At 54.2% G+C, this 13,286-nt stretch overlaps 1 protein-coding gene across 1 annotated transcript in view; it reads left to right on the forward strand.

Annotated features, from left to right (window-relative positions):
* The window catches only part of SH3BP4 (SH3 domain binding protein 4), a 95,563-nt gene that overhangs the window by 39,472 nt on the left and 42,805 nt on the right, over nucleotides 1-13,286 (forward strand). Inside the window, exon 2 of the mRNA XM_020898866.2 lies at nucleotides 471-545. The gene's annotated coding sequence lies outside the window, so the exon portion shown is untranslated. The remainder of the gene's footprint in view (nucleotides 1-470; nucleotides 546-13,286) is intronic.

Below are 13,286 nucleotides of genomic sequence, written 5' to 3' on the forward strand. Positions count from 1 at the left end.
CGTGGTGACTGGGCTCCTGGAAGCCAACTCTGGCACAGGTTACCGGGGTGCACTCTTGGGGTCAGACCCCTTGGAAGGGACATGAGGTTGGGAGTGCAGAGGGAAGTCCTTGGAGACCCCACAGACGCTCCAACCCTGGACAGACATTTCTCACTTGTCCGGGTTGGAAGGGAGGTGGGGGGCATCCTTTTCTGGCAGAGTGGTTGCCCCAGTGGGGCCGTGACCTGGTGGATGAGGCCTCTTTCCGGGAGGGGATTCTAGAAAGCCAGCCACGCACCTAGCAGCCGAAATGGAAAGGGTTCCGGGGCCCGATTCCAGCATCCACCGGCACCCTCATCATCCCAGGTAAATGCAGTGGCGAACGTAACGGGATCGAGATGTGGAAGAGCCTTGGAGGAAAGAGGTGGAAATGAGTTCCTCAGCTGCACAAGACTCTGACTCTCAGTCTCGGTTCCCCTTTTGTCTTGCAGCGTCTCCCTTCTCTGGACAGGAGGCCGAGTCCTGGGGCTGGTGCTCTGATGTCAGAGAGCTGGGGCCGGTGGCAGGTAAGCGATGCGGGCCGGGTGCCTGAGTGCGCCCCCCACCGGGGCCTGCCCCGCGGAGGGGTGGTGTCACCCCCGGAGGGGGCGTGCCCCGAGTCCCCGCGAGCCGCTCAGGAGGGAGAAGTCGCTTCCCCAAGACCCTGCAGCACCGTCCATCCCCCCACACAGGCCTGTCTTCACCTCCTCCTTGTCAGCGCTCCACGTGCCTGCAGGAGGTCAGAGGTCACCAGCGTGCCTGGCACGGGCGAGTTCCCGGAACAGCTCCGGGTTTCTGTTTACCTCGGTGACTTCCCTCTGTGTCCACCGATGACACGTCTCGCTCTGCCCAGAAACCAGCCAGACAGCTTCTCTGCCTCCCTGACAGCGGGGGGACGGAGCCCAGGTTGGCTGACCTGTGTGTTTGCACAAAGGAGCTTTATTCTTAAAGCTGGAGAGGTTCCGAGCTTCCGGACAATGGCCACCAGTGATGAGATGCGATGCCTTTGGCTCTGTGTGGCCCTGGGACAGGTGTGTCCTGGGAAAGGAGTCTGAGGTTGGCAGAAAACGTGAGCTGGAAGCTTTAGCCGCCACTCAGAAGGAAGAAGTGAGTTGGCAGAAAGAAGGGAGGGTGAATGGTGGCTGGGTAGAATGTTCTCAGATATTTTCTCTGATGTTCTTGATCTTTATCCCCGTGGCCTGCGATAATAGTAGGAAAAATCCGTCTATTGTAAAATTAGCTGGGTCAGATTATCTACGTAACATGGTGCAGATTTCATGTTTAAAAACAAATGAGACTTTCCTCTCGGGGTGAAAAGGTTCAGATATAATGAAATGGGGTCATTTGCAAACACAGGATGAAGAGGGGGGTTGAGATGGAACAGCCCAGGCCCTGCTTCCTTGTAGAGTCAAATGTTAGTCACTCAGTCTTGTCCAACACTTTGTGACCCCATGGACTGTAGCCCACCAGACTCCTCTGTCCTTGGGGATTCTCCAGGCAAGAACACAGGAGTGGGCTGCCATTCCCTTCTCCAGGGGATCTTACCGACCCAGAGATTGAACCCAGGTCTCCTGCATGCAGGAAGATTCTTTACCATCTGAGCCACCAGGGAAGCCAGGAAATCCTTGCAGGGTCCAGTTGAATAATAAAAGCTGTTCCGGATAAAGTGTCTGAATCAGTTCAGGTTATCCTTAAATCCTGTGTGTCTTCTGTTCACCTGGGAGCAGCTGATTGGATTTTGTTTCAGTTTCACCACCCACCTGCCAACCTTTTATATCACATTTCTTTGTTTTCCAGTATCAGCCTGTGCTGTAGGAGGAAAGAATGTTGGAGGACGTTTGCAGGTTATGACCCTGGGGCTTTTAATAGTGAGTGAGGAATTCAGGAGTGTTCTGGTCCCCACTGAGGTCTTAGGGACTTAAAATACCTCTGCCTAGGAAGCGGCTGTCAGCAAGCCTTTGCCCTGGAGGTTGCGATCTGTTTGGGTTTGCAGTGAAACCCAGTGAAAGGCATCCACATTCCTCGCATTCTTTTGGACTGGCATTGGCCGGAAAGCTGGGGCTTCTGGACTCAAACAGCAAGCATGTGGCTTGGGTCTTCTCTGGAGATAACCCTGGTAGATACCAGGGATGATGTGGCTGGGTTCCCTGCCCTATGGCCCACCCCACCCAGGTTACCTCCTCTGGGTTTGAAGTGAGGGCACAGCTTGGCCGGGGTTGACCCCTCTTGAGGAAAGCAGGAGGTCAACGGGGAGCTCTACCTAGGACCCCTCTTCAGCTCCAACAGTTCCCTGGGTGTCATTTATGTGGTTTGCTTTTTCTGGGACTGAGCCAGGGTACCCAGAGCAGCAGGACCTCTGGGAAGAGGAAGCAGGGTGTGTGGGCCTTGCCCCCAGGGTCTGCATCCGATCATTAAGGGCTCGCAGAGGTGGGCTCACACCTCTCCTGGCCGTGGAGATGGCAGACGGCTGTGGGGGCTTTAGGGAGTGGGTGTGTGTCTCCCAGCATTTAAAGAGACCACCCACTGACTGTGGCCAGAATGGGATCCTCACAAACTTGGCCAATTTTTGTGGCTTTTTCCCCCCCTACAGAAACACAAACGCAGTGTTTTCTCTTTGCTTCTTAATGTTCAAGACCTGGTTTGTCCTAAATTCATTGTGAGGAGGAGCATCAAGGGGTTTTGTGAAAGTGTCAGTCACTCAGTCGTGTCTGACTCTTGCGACCCCATGGACTGTAGCCCACCAGGCTCCTCTGTCCACGGAATTCCCCAGGCAAGGTTACCGGAGTGGGTAGCCGTCCCCTTCTCCAGGGGATGTTCCCAACCCAGGGATCCAACCCAGGTTTCCCGCATTGCCGGCAGATTCTTGACTGCCTGAGCCTGGAGGGAAGCCCTCAGGGCGTTTTACCACGTGCCTAGTTTTGTGATTTGCATGAGGAACTACATACACATTGGGCTTCTCAGGTGGCGCTAGTGGTAAAGAACCTGCCTGCCAATGCAGGAGACTTAGAGACGCAGGTTCGATCCTTGGGTCAGGAAGATCCCCTGGAGAAGGGCATGGCAACCCACTCTAGGATTCTCACCTGGAGAATCCCATGGACAGAGGAGCCCGATGAGCTACAGTCCACGAGGTCACACAGAGTCGGGCAGGACTGAAGCAACCTAGCGCTTCACTCTCTACTCACGTGGCATCAGGTTCTTTACCTGTTACTGATCCCCTGTTATCGCCACCAGGAATCATTTATTAACGGGCCAGTGGATGCTGCTGTTCAGGTGAGGGAGCAGGAATGATGCCTGATTCCAGTTCCGTTCACTTTAAGACTCGTGTGAGGGACCAGCGTAACCGGCAAATAGCAGAACTTGGCCCCCGACAGCTCCTCGGGGAGTGTGCCAACCAAGGAGGGCCTCGGTGGGGAGCCCAGGGTCAAGGCCAGTTCCCACGATCCTGCCAATGGCCGTGGAGGCGGGAGCTCCAGCCTCGCTCACCCGCCGTCTGCATGTTAGGTCTCCTGCCGCCCAGTAACACATCCTGTCCATTTTACAGACAAGAAGTCAGGCCTCAGAGAGTGCCTCATTCAAGTTCAGGTTCAGAGCGTTATTTAATAAGCTTGTGTCCCAAGTCATCCTTCCTTACTGGGAGGACACATGAGCTACAGGACCAGTATCCCCGAGTCCCCCTCTAGCCAGTAGAAATCAATTGTGAATCAAACAGGTTAAAGTTTTTCTCTTAAAACTGTGAATTTAGTTAAAAATCAAGGTTACAGTCAGGGAGTGAGTCGGGTGGTCTCAAAGACCGGTGCTGTCCAGCTGCATGGACCCGTCCACCCTCCCTGTAGGGAGCGCCTTGGCCAAGGTCTGGTCCACATGGACACTCAGACAAATTCTTGCCCTCCAGGGGTTGCTTTTCAGACCGGGTACCCCAGATTTTCTGATTGTGTGAGCTTGGGTTTTTGGACGTGAAATTTGCATTGCATTCAACTAACCATTTAAAAGTATACAGTTCAGTTGGCATTTAGTGCACAGAGTCGTGTGACCAGCGCCTGTCTCTGGTCTCAGAATCTTTCCATCACCCCAGAAGCCCACCCCCCCAGGGTGTACTCCTATTGCCCCCTGCCCTCCTACCCTGGCAACCACTACGGGGTTTACTCTTGAGGTCTGAATTGGACGCCAGCCTGTCGGTACTGATCCCGGTTTTCCGAGGTCCTCAGGACCAGCGCAGCCAAGGCCAGCATCCTTAACTGCAGACACCCAGGCCTGCAGGGCGCCCCCTGGAGGTGAGGCCTGTCATCACAGTGGGTCAGCAGCTGGACCACTGCGGGGACCTGGCCACACATCCCTTGAATGTGAAGCGGTGCTCAGCCTCTTTCAGAACCTCTGCATGAGTGAGCCTCAGTCACATCAGGGCTGCTTCAGTAACTTTATTTTTAATATTTTTTTAAATTTAATAAAATTAAATTTTATATTCAATAAAAATTAAAAAGTTCATATTGACCGTGAAGTCAGGTGCCACCAGAGTGAAGTCCGGGGAATGCGGGCGCGTGAGAAACCTGAGTGGTTGGGCAGAGGTACTGAACTGAAAACAGCTTCTGTGGTCTTACAGGCCTTGTGTTTTAGTTTCATCCCCAGCCTGCGTTTTCATTCCTCTTAAAGCAGGCGTGTCATGAGGACCGCCGAGACATTTTTAACATACTTGAGGCCGTGGAGATAAAAGGTGAGTGGAAGAAAGATCCCGCAGTTGTTTATTTCCAGAGCCTTCCAGTCTCCTGCTGAACCCTGCATAGGCTACAAAGAACATCCCGATCTAATCAGAAAACCCCCCGGTTCCCATCCCTGGCTGGAGTTTTCCCCTTTTGTTCATCTGTTATTTGAAGTTGACTGGGCCAGCTGCAATTCAGGAAGGACAGAGTGAATGTGTTTCATTCTTGGGTCAGAAAAATGTCTGTTTGGAGTCAGAAAAATGTCTCTGCCGAAAACTTACAGCTTTAATCTTTTCCAGGCAGAGACAGATTTCAATAATGAGCACAAGCATTTTGCATAAACTAATTTCCTCGAAACTCAGTTTCCTCACCTGTAAAGACAGAGCCCAGGACAGAAGGTTCTCAGATAAAAAGGAATCGGACAGGCCCTCCAGCTTGCTCAAGAGAAACAGTGGGAGGGTTGTTGGAAACATCCAGAGGTCAAGCCCCCAGATCAGAGGTCAAGCCCTCAGATCGCAGAGGACCTGGGAACCAGGATTGGAGAAATGAAAGCTCTTTTCAGGAATCGCGTGGCATGTTCCCCCGTCACCCAGCCTCTGCCGCTCAGCCGGCGTGCACCTGGCCCGGGAATGGCCACCAGTCACGGTCCAGCAGTCTGTGAGCAGGACCTGCCCTGGGGTGCTTTTGCCTTTCTCAGCTCCCTGCTCTTGGAAGTGGATTGGGGCCCGCTGACCCTTTGGAGCAGGTCCTCAGTTGCTGGGTCCGGAGGCAGACGGTGGATTGACTCACCTGCAGGTGGGGTCCTTTGCTGGTCCATCGGAGGGAGGGGACAGGACCATGGGGTGTCCAGGCTGGAGGAGTGCCTGGACCAGACAGTGAAGCGCCCAGCAAAGTGAGGAGGTAGCATGCTTTCACCCTCCCCCGGGCCTTTATGCAAATGCACCTCCCCTCCCTGCTTCCTCTCTCTCTCTCCTTCCCATCCTCCTTGTTTCCTTCCCTCCCTCCCCCCTCCCTCCTTCTGAACTTGCCACCCCACCAGCTGGGTAAGCCATTCAACCTCCCAGGGCCTCCCTCATGTCTGTATCGAGGGGCCCCTAAGCATCAGTCACGTGGATTCTCTGAACATGTCACTGATGTGATCACGGGGCTGCCCTGCCCCAAACACTTCACACAGTTTCTCAAGCCCTTTGCCCTGGCTCCTAGTGGACAGGACACCACCACCACCCCACTCCCCCCCCCCAGTTCCTGGGCAGACCTGGACTTTGGGTTCCACAAACACAACTTGATTCTTTCCCGTTTCATCGTTGCCCACCATAAATCCTGTTTACGTTTGCTGTTTTTCTGTATGAACGTACAGCCTCATCGCTGCCTTTGGTCTTTGGTGAAAGTAATAGTGAAGAGCATTGATTGATGCTGCAGGTGTGCTTGGGGTGTCACTGTGGTCGAGCCTTAGCCCCTTGAACATCATCTTTATCAATAACAGGTGTGTCCCTCGCAGCCTATTGAGAGGGGCCTTAAGGTCCCGACATGACAGACTAAGCTTAACAGATATAGCTGGTTTTCTAAAAGGAAAGCCCATAGCCCTGTCAGATTCCTCAGATGAGTTTTGCCTGACTTGGAACAAGCCTAAGGCCAGCTTGGAGATAAGGTGGTGGGAAGATAAGCCAGTGTTGGGTCAGACCAAGGGTCTGAAGGTCTGCCTTGACCAAGAGCGCTCAGCGCACACCCAGATGAAGCTCTCCTTCCCTTTTCGCACTAAGCCCCTTCAGTTGTGTCCGATTCTTTGTGACCCCTGACCCTGTGGACTATAGCCCACTGGGCTCCTCTGCCCATGGGATTCTCCAGGCAAGAACACTGGAATGGGTTGCCATGCCCTTCTCCGGGGGATCTTCCCCACCCAGGGGACGAACCTGCATCTCTTCTGTCTCCTGCACTGGAAGGCAGGTCCTTTACCACTAGCACCACCGGGAAGCCTCCTTCTTTCCTTTATCTGGTTCTTATGTCTGTTGCTTTTCATTCAAATACCGATGGTATTTGCTCTGTTGTAGAGTGGGGAGGACCTGGCTTATGAAAATCACCTTTGGATTCTAGCTGACCTGGGCTTGCTCTTGCCCCACCCCTGAAAATCAGAGATGCTGTGCAGGTGTTTGATGGGAAGCCAGGGTCCTGGGCACCAGCAGGCCGTCCATGGGTCGGTGGCTGGAGAGAGGGGGGCCTCCTGAACTTGTCAGGCTGCATGGTGCTCAGGTTTGAGGGGCGTGGGAAGAGGAATTCGGGAATGGGCTTTCAGGGGAGGTGGACTTCTGATGCACGGTGTGTGTATTGTGGGGCTGTTGCGGATTTGGCCGAGGAAGTTTCAGGGAGGAAACGGTATTGTGCAATGCTTGAAGAGCTCTTCTGTAGGTTCATTTTATGTTGAAATTTTGCGGAGTGCTTTACCGTTTGCAGAGCTCTTGAATTTGTTCTTGACCTTTTGACCTCAGAGAGGTGATGTCAGGCCAGGTTCTGTGGCTGCCTCTTAGCGATGAGGGCGGTGGTGCTCCAGAAACCCAACAGTGATTAATGGGACCTCAGAGGAGCATCTGACCCCGACGCCAGTACACAGCTCCCCACAGCAACAAAAGCTGGGATCGGATGGTGGGAGGCCAGGCAGGGTTCTAGAACTGCTCATCGTGGGACACATGGCAGAGTCCAGGTGGGGTCCAGATGGATATCCCTTCTAGCTGGGATCTCTACATTTCCAAAGGATGTAGTGTAACTTGAGAACCAGTCATTTGTATATGTCGGCAGGCAGGTTGGCATGCGTCTCTAGGAAATAGTTTGCCCTCCCTGTATTGCAGGAAAGAGAGCGGGGCCCGAGAGGATGGTCACATCCCAGGTCACCTCTGAGTCCTTGGGACGGCCGCCAAGTGTGGCATCCTGGCTTCTTGCAGGAGAGGAATTAAGAGTGAGCCATGGTAAAGAGGAAAAGGTTTATCCAGGGATGCACGCTCCATAGACAGAGAGCGGGCCATCTCAGAAGGTGAGGGCATCCAAGGTGTGGGGTTGTCGGTTATTTGTTGTTGTTGTTGAGTCGCTAAGTTGTGTCCAGCTCTTCGCGACTGCCTGGACTGCAGCCCTCGCGGCTTCCCTGCCCTTCACTGTCTCCCGGAGTTGGCTCAGACTCATGTCTGTTGAGTTGATGATGCCATCCAGCCATCTCGTCCTCTGTTGTCCCCTTCTCCTCCTGTCTTCAGTCTTTCCCAGCATCAGGGTCTTTTTCAATGAGTCGGCTCTTTGCATCAGGTGGCCAGAGTATTGGAACTTCAGTTTCATTATCAGTCCTTCCAGTGAATATTTAGGGTTGATTTCCTTTAGGATTGATGGGTTTGATCTCCTTGCTGTCCAAGGGACTCTCAAGGGGTGGTAATTTCGTAGGCTAATGAGTGGGAAGAGTATTCCAGCTGTTTTGGGGAACGGGTGGGGATTTCCAGGAATTGAGCCACCCCACCTTTTTATGTTAAATTTATTTATTTTTAATTGAAGGATAATTGCTCTACAATATTGTGTTGGTTTCTGTCATACATCAGTATGAGCCGGCTATGGGTATGCATACACCCCCTCCCCCTTGAACCTCCCTCCCACCCCCTAGGTTGTTCTGGAGCCCTGGTTTGGGTCCCTGAGCCACACAGCCAAGTTCCCTTTGGCTATCTGTTTTGCATATCGTAATGCATATGTTTCCATGTTACTGTCTCTATATATCCCACCCTCTCCTCTCTCCCCAGCCCTCCACACGTCCACAAGTCTGTTCTCTATGTCTGTGTCTCCATCGCTGCCCTTCAAATAGGCTCATCACTGTTCCTCAACATAGTTCTGAAGTCCTAGCTATGGCAGTCAGAGGGAAAAAAAGAAATGAAAAGGATCCAGATCGGAAACGAAGAAGTAAAACTCTCACTGTTTGCAGATGACATGATACTATACATAGAAAACCCTAAAGATACTATCAGAAAATTACTAGAGCTAATCAGTGAATTTAGCAAAGTCATAGGATACAAAATCAATACACAGAAATCACTTGCATTCCTATACACTAACAATGAAAAATCAGAAAGAGAAATTGAAGAGTCAATCCCATTTACCATTTCAAGAAAAAGAAGAAAATGCCTAGGAGTAAACCTACCTAAGGAGACAGAAGAGCTCATAATGTAAGACACTGATGAAAGACATCCGAGACGACCCCCCCAGTTGCTGACCTTTTGTGGTCGGCCTTGGAGCTCTCGGGATGCCTGTGGGTGGGGGCGTGCCGTTTAATTGCTGGTGCGCTACAGTGAGCATATACTGACACTTGAGGGAGAGTGGAGGTCCACTTGTCTGCCATCTTGGACCTACTTCGTCCTAATCAGCTTATGTTGTGCCCTCGGACTCTGTCACTTTCCTAAACCCTGCCCCCTTCCTGTCTCATTTGGGACGCTCAGTTTCTGGAGGAAGTCTTCAGGGTGCCACTCATGAGTGAGCTCCCACGGACAGGCTCCTGTGTGCCGACTTCCTTCTGCCCTTTCTGCACCTGCTGGGAGGTCGGCCTGCGGGTTCATCTGAAACCACTGCATCGGGTGGGCTCCCTTGCCTCCAGTAGAAAGGCCAGGCTGGAGGGGAGATCGGGGTGGTTGCTCCCTGGATCCCCAGTACCTGCCTCCCCGTCCCTTCCTCCCTACTGTCGTTACTCCGGGGTCTTCCTACACTCGCTGCCCCCACCCCCCCATCTCCCTGTCATTCAGCTCAGTTCAGTTCAGTGGCTCAGTCGTGTCCGACTCTCTGCGACCCCATGGACTGCAGCATGCCAGGCCTCCCTGTCCATCACCAACTCCCAGAGTCTACTCAAACTCATGTCCGTCAATTTGGTGATGTCATCCAATCATCTCATCCTCTGTCGTCCCCTTCTCCTCCTGCCTTCAGTCTTTCCCAACATCAGGGTCTTTTCCAAGGAGTCAGCTCTTTGCATCACTATTGGACTGTACTGCATCAGTATTGGATCAGTATTGCATCAGTTTTGGCCAAAGTATTGGAGTTTCAGCTTCAGCATCAGTCCTTCCAATGAATATTCAGGACTGATTTCCTTTACCATGGGCTGTCATTGTCCCCTTACTGAAGTCCACTCAAATGATGCTAAACTGAGTGACAGCTTAGTCTGTCCCCACCCAGTGGAGCACCGAGGCGGGGCCCAGGAACCTGCACTTCAACCTGACTGGCCCAGGTCGCCACTGACGTACTCAGCTTCTTTGGATGTAGATCCCAGACTGACCACTCTTGTCCTGTCTTCACCTGTTGGAGCGTCCATCCGTCCATCTGAGGGAGCAGATGTGTACTGAATCTTGCCTGACATCCGGACCTGCAACTTACGCAGAGCTTCTTATAGGCCAGGCTTCCCTGGTGGCTCAGCTGGTAAAGAATCTGCCTGCAATGCGGGAGACCTGGGTTCCATCCCTGGGTTGGGAAGATCCCCTGGAGAAGGAAAAGGCTACCCACTCCAGTATTCTGACCTGGAGAATTCCATGGACTGTATAGTCCATGGGGTCGCAGAGAGTTGGACATGACTGAGCGACTTTCACTTTCTTATAGGCCAGATGTGGGGGGCTGGGACAGGAAGGGAGAGCCAGCGCCTGGCTTAAGGGAGGACCACCCCCCGGGGGAGGGGACTCACACCCAAGCACTGGGCTCCCTTTTGGTGGCTGTGCTCAGGTGGTTGATGCTGAAGCTGAAGCTCCAATACTTTGGCCACCTGATGTGAAGAGTCAACTCATTGGAAAAGACCCTGATGCTGGGAAAGACTGAAGGCAGGAGGAGAAGGGGACGACAGAGGATGAGATGGATGGCATCATTGACTCAGTGGACATGAGTTTGAGCAAGCCCTGGGAGTTGGTGATGGACAGGGAGGCCTGGCGTGCCGCAGTCCATGTGGTTGCAAAGGGTCAGACAGGACCGAGCAACTGGACAACAACAACACAGGAGGCATCCCACGTCTGTCTCCCTTGAGGGGGGACTTTGGCCTCCGGGTGGGTGGGGAGCGGGCGGAGCCCCTGCAGCTCTGGCTCCAGCCGCTGATCCTGTGCTGGGCTGGGTGAGAAGACCTCCCTCTCTGTACCCAGACGCCATGCCGGGTACCCACTCTTCTTGCAAGAGACCCGAAGCAGAGAACAGGTGGTAGGTGGTGGGAGGTGGGCACAGCCTCACCCTCTCCATCCCTCCCAGCTTTGTTCCTACCAATGATGCTGCTGCTTCCTTCCTTTCTCTTTGGTTTTTCCTTTTCCTGTGCTCCTAGGCATGTTCAGAAAACCTCGTAAGGGCTACCTGCTGCTTCAAGGGTATCGTACTTGACATTTCTGGAGTTTGATAAAGAAGAGATCAACCAGAAATCTCTGGCATAGCATCTTTATGAGAAACAAAGTATATTTCATTTTTAATGATTTTTAACTGTGATGCAAAAACCTTCCAGAAAAGAAATCAGCAGGCTGGAGGCAGCCGAGACTGCAGGGTGCTCAGAACCACAGGTCTCATGCTGAGATGCCACCCAGGGCTGCTGGCCCAGATTTCCACCTGGCCAGTGTCCCCACAAAGGCGGGAGCCCGTCCAGGGACGGCGGTGTTGGCCCGTGTTGCTGCAAGCCTCCAGCACCACCCCTCTGTCCCGTGGCCCTGCCCGTGGTCTCAGAGGGTCTGAGACCAAAGGAGACGGTGGAGGAGGAAGGTACCAGGGGGAGGGGGCAGGGATAGCAGCAAATGGTCCACATGATATCCCCGGGATAGGATGAAGGTTAGGGGCCCACACAGATTCTGTGGACAAGCTGGTTCCCTAAATCTCTTTCATTCCCTCTACTGACCGAACCCGCTCTGAAGGTTTAAATTAGTTGGTAAAGCCTGTAGCCCAGGGCCTGGCCTAGGGTAAAGGGCGTTATCTTCCTAGTTAGGATTCAAATGATTTCTGTTTTCCTAGGGTCAGGGCGGACTCGTTCCTGAGAAATTGAGTAGGGGGTCCAGACCGCAGGCAGTATATTGAGGTGATACGTGGGAAATTCCCAAAAGATGGATGGATGGATGCAGGGATGGATGTAGAAGGGAGCCCGCCAGAGAGCAGGCGTGTCCAGAGAAGGACCAGGAGGCTGCGGTCGCAGGACCGAGTGGACCAGATATCCGGTGTGCCCCCTCCCTTTGCACATCAGCCCGCTCATTGTCTGTGGCCGTGTCTGCCTTTGCAGGGCAGAGTTGAATGGTTACTGTGGAGGCCGTGTGGCCCACGGAGGCTGCAGTCTTCCCCGCCTGGCCCTTTCCAGCAGGGGTGTCACCAGGGGCCATCTGGCAGCGTCTGGAGATGCTTCTGTCGTCACAGCTGAGGCGGTGGTGGGGGACTCCTGGCATCCAGTGGGTAGAGGTGGGCGTGCTGCTGGGATGCTCTTGGACGGGCCCCACGGCGAAAGATGATCTGGCCCCAAATGTCGGTAGGGCCAAGGTTGAGAAACACTGCCGTCCAGAAGAGCATTTCTGTTTCAACTCCAGAAATGACCTGCTGGGGGAGGTGGGTGGTGCCCTCTGCTAGGATAGGGATGCAGGAGAGGGCTAAGGCTGGCTGGGGGGAGGACCCCGCCATCTGGCCCTGCGGGGGCCATCCTGAGGGCGTGGGCAGGTACTGCAGAGACAGGGCTTCAGGCATCAGCAGAGACTAGGCAGTCCCGTCCCCACCCTGTCCCCAGGGGTGGCCTGGCAGCGGCCAGCCCCTCCCACCACTACCACCACCCCCTCCAAGGAGAATGCCCCTAGTGACCAAGCGGAAGGGCCGGGATGGACACTGGGCACTGTGGACACTCTAGAGGCCGGCAGAAGAGGAGGAAGCATGGAAGGCAGAGGAGGACCGGCAGTGGAGGTGCGGGAGGAGACCTGCAGGACAGGCCTCGCAGGCCGGCTCACAGCAGGGAGAGCCATCACCCTGCAAGGCCACAGGCCGGTCAACGTTCGAAAGCCACCCAGGGAGATGCATGTGGGCAAACGCCCTCGGGACCTGGCGCTCCCATGGCCTCATCAACCCCATGAGAACAGGGCGTCCAGGCCTTGGGGCAGGAGTGGCTTCAGGGCCAGTGAGAGGGCAATCAGGGAGGATGTTTGTGAGCAGAAAGGAGCTGGCACCAGCCAGCCAGGAGCCCTGGGCTCAAGCCAGCGGCTGGTGCTGTAAGCAAGGGGACCCGGAGCTGCCCGGGGCTCCAGTCCAAGCCCAGCCCGGGGAGACAGAGCACAAAGCCCTCCCATGGACCAGGAGGAGGAGGAGGAAGGATGGGGCAGGGCAGCAGGGCGAAGGTGCTGCTGAGAATCCTCTAGACGGCTGAGTACAGCCGCTGACCAGACAAAACAGGGGATGGGAACGACCGAGGCAGTGCCCCCTCTGCCCATGGGTGATTCTTTTCTCCTCCCAATGCTTTTTCTGAACTTCTGCATAAAATAATCACCCTCGGGTACTTTCTTGTTGGAGGCGAAAGGAAAGCTCCTCCCCTACTGCCCTCTGGCTCCAGGTCACAGTCTCCTCCATACCGGCCAAGCTCTTGCGTCACCCTCG

The sequence above is a fragment of the Odocoileus virginianus genome, unplaced genomic scaffold, assembly GCF_023699985.2.
Source record: "Odocoileus virginianus isolate 20LAN1187 ecotype Illinois unplaced genomic scaffold, Ovbor_1.2 Unplaced_Contig_4, whole genome shotgun sequence".
In the NCBI taxonomy this organism is placed as follows: Eukaryota; Metazoa; Chordata; class Mammalia; order Artiodactyla; family Cervidae; genus Odocoileus; species Odocoileus virginianus.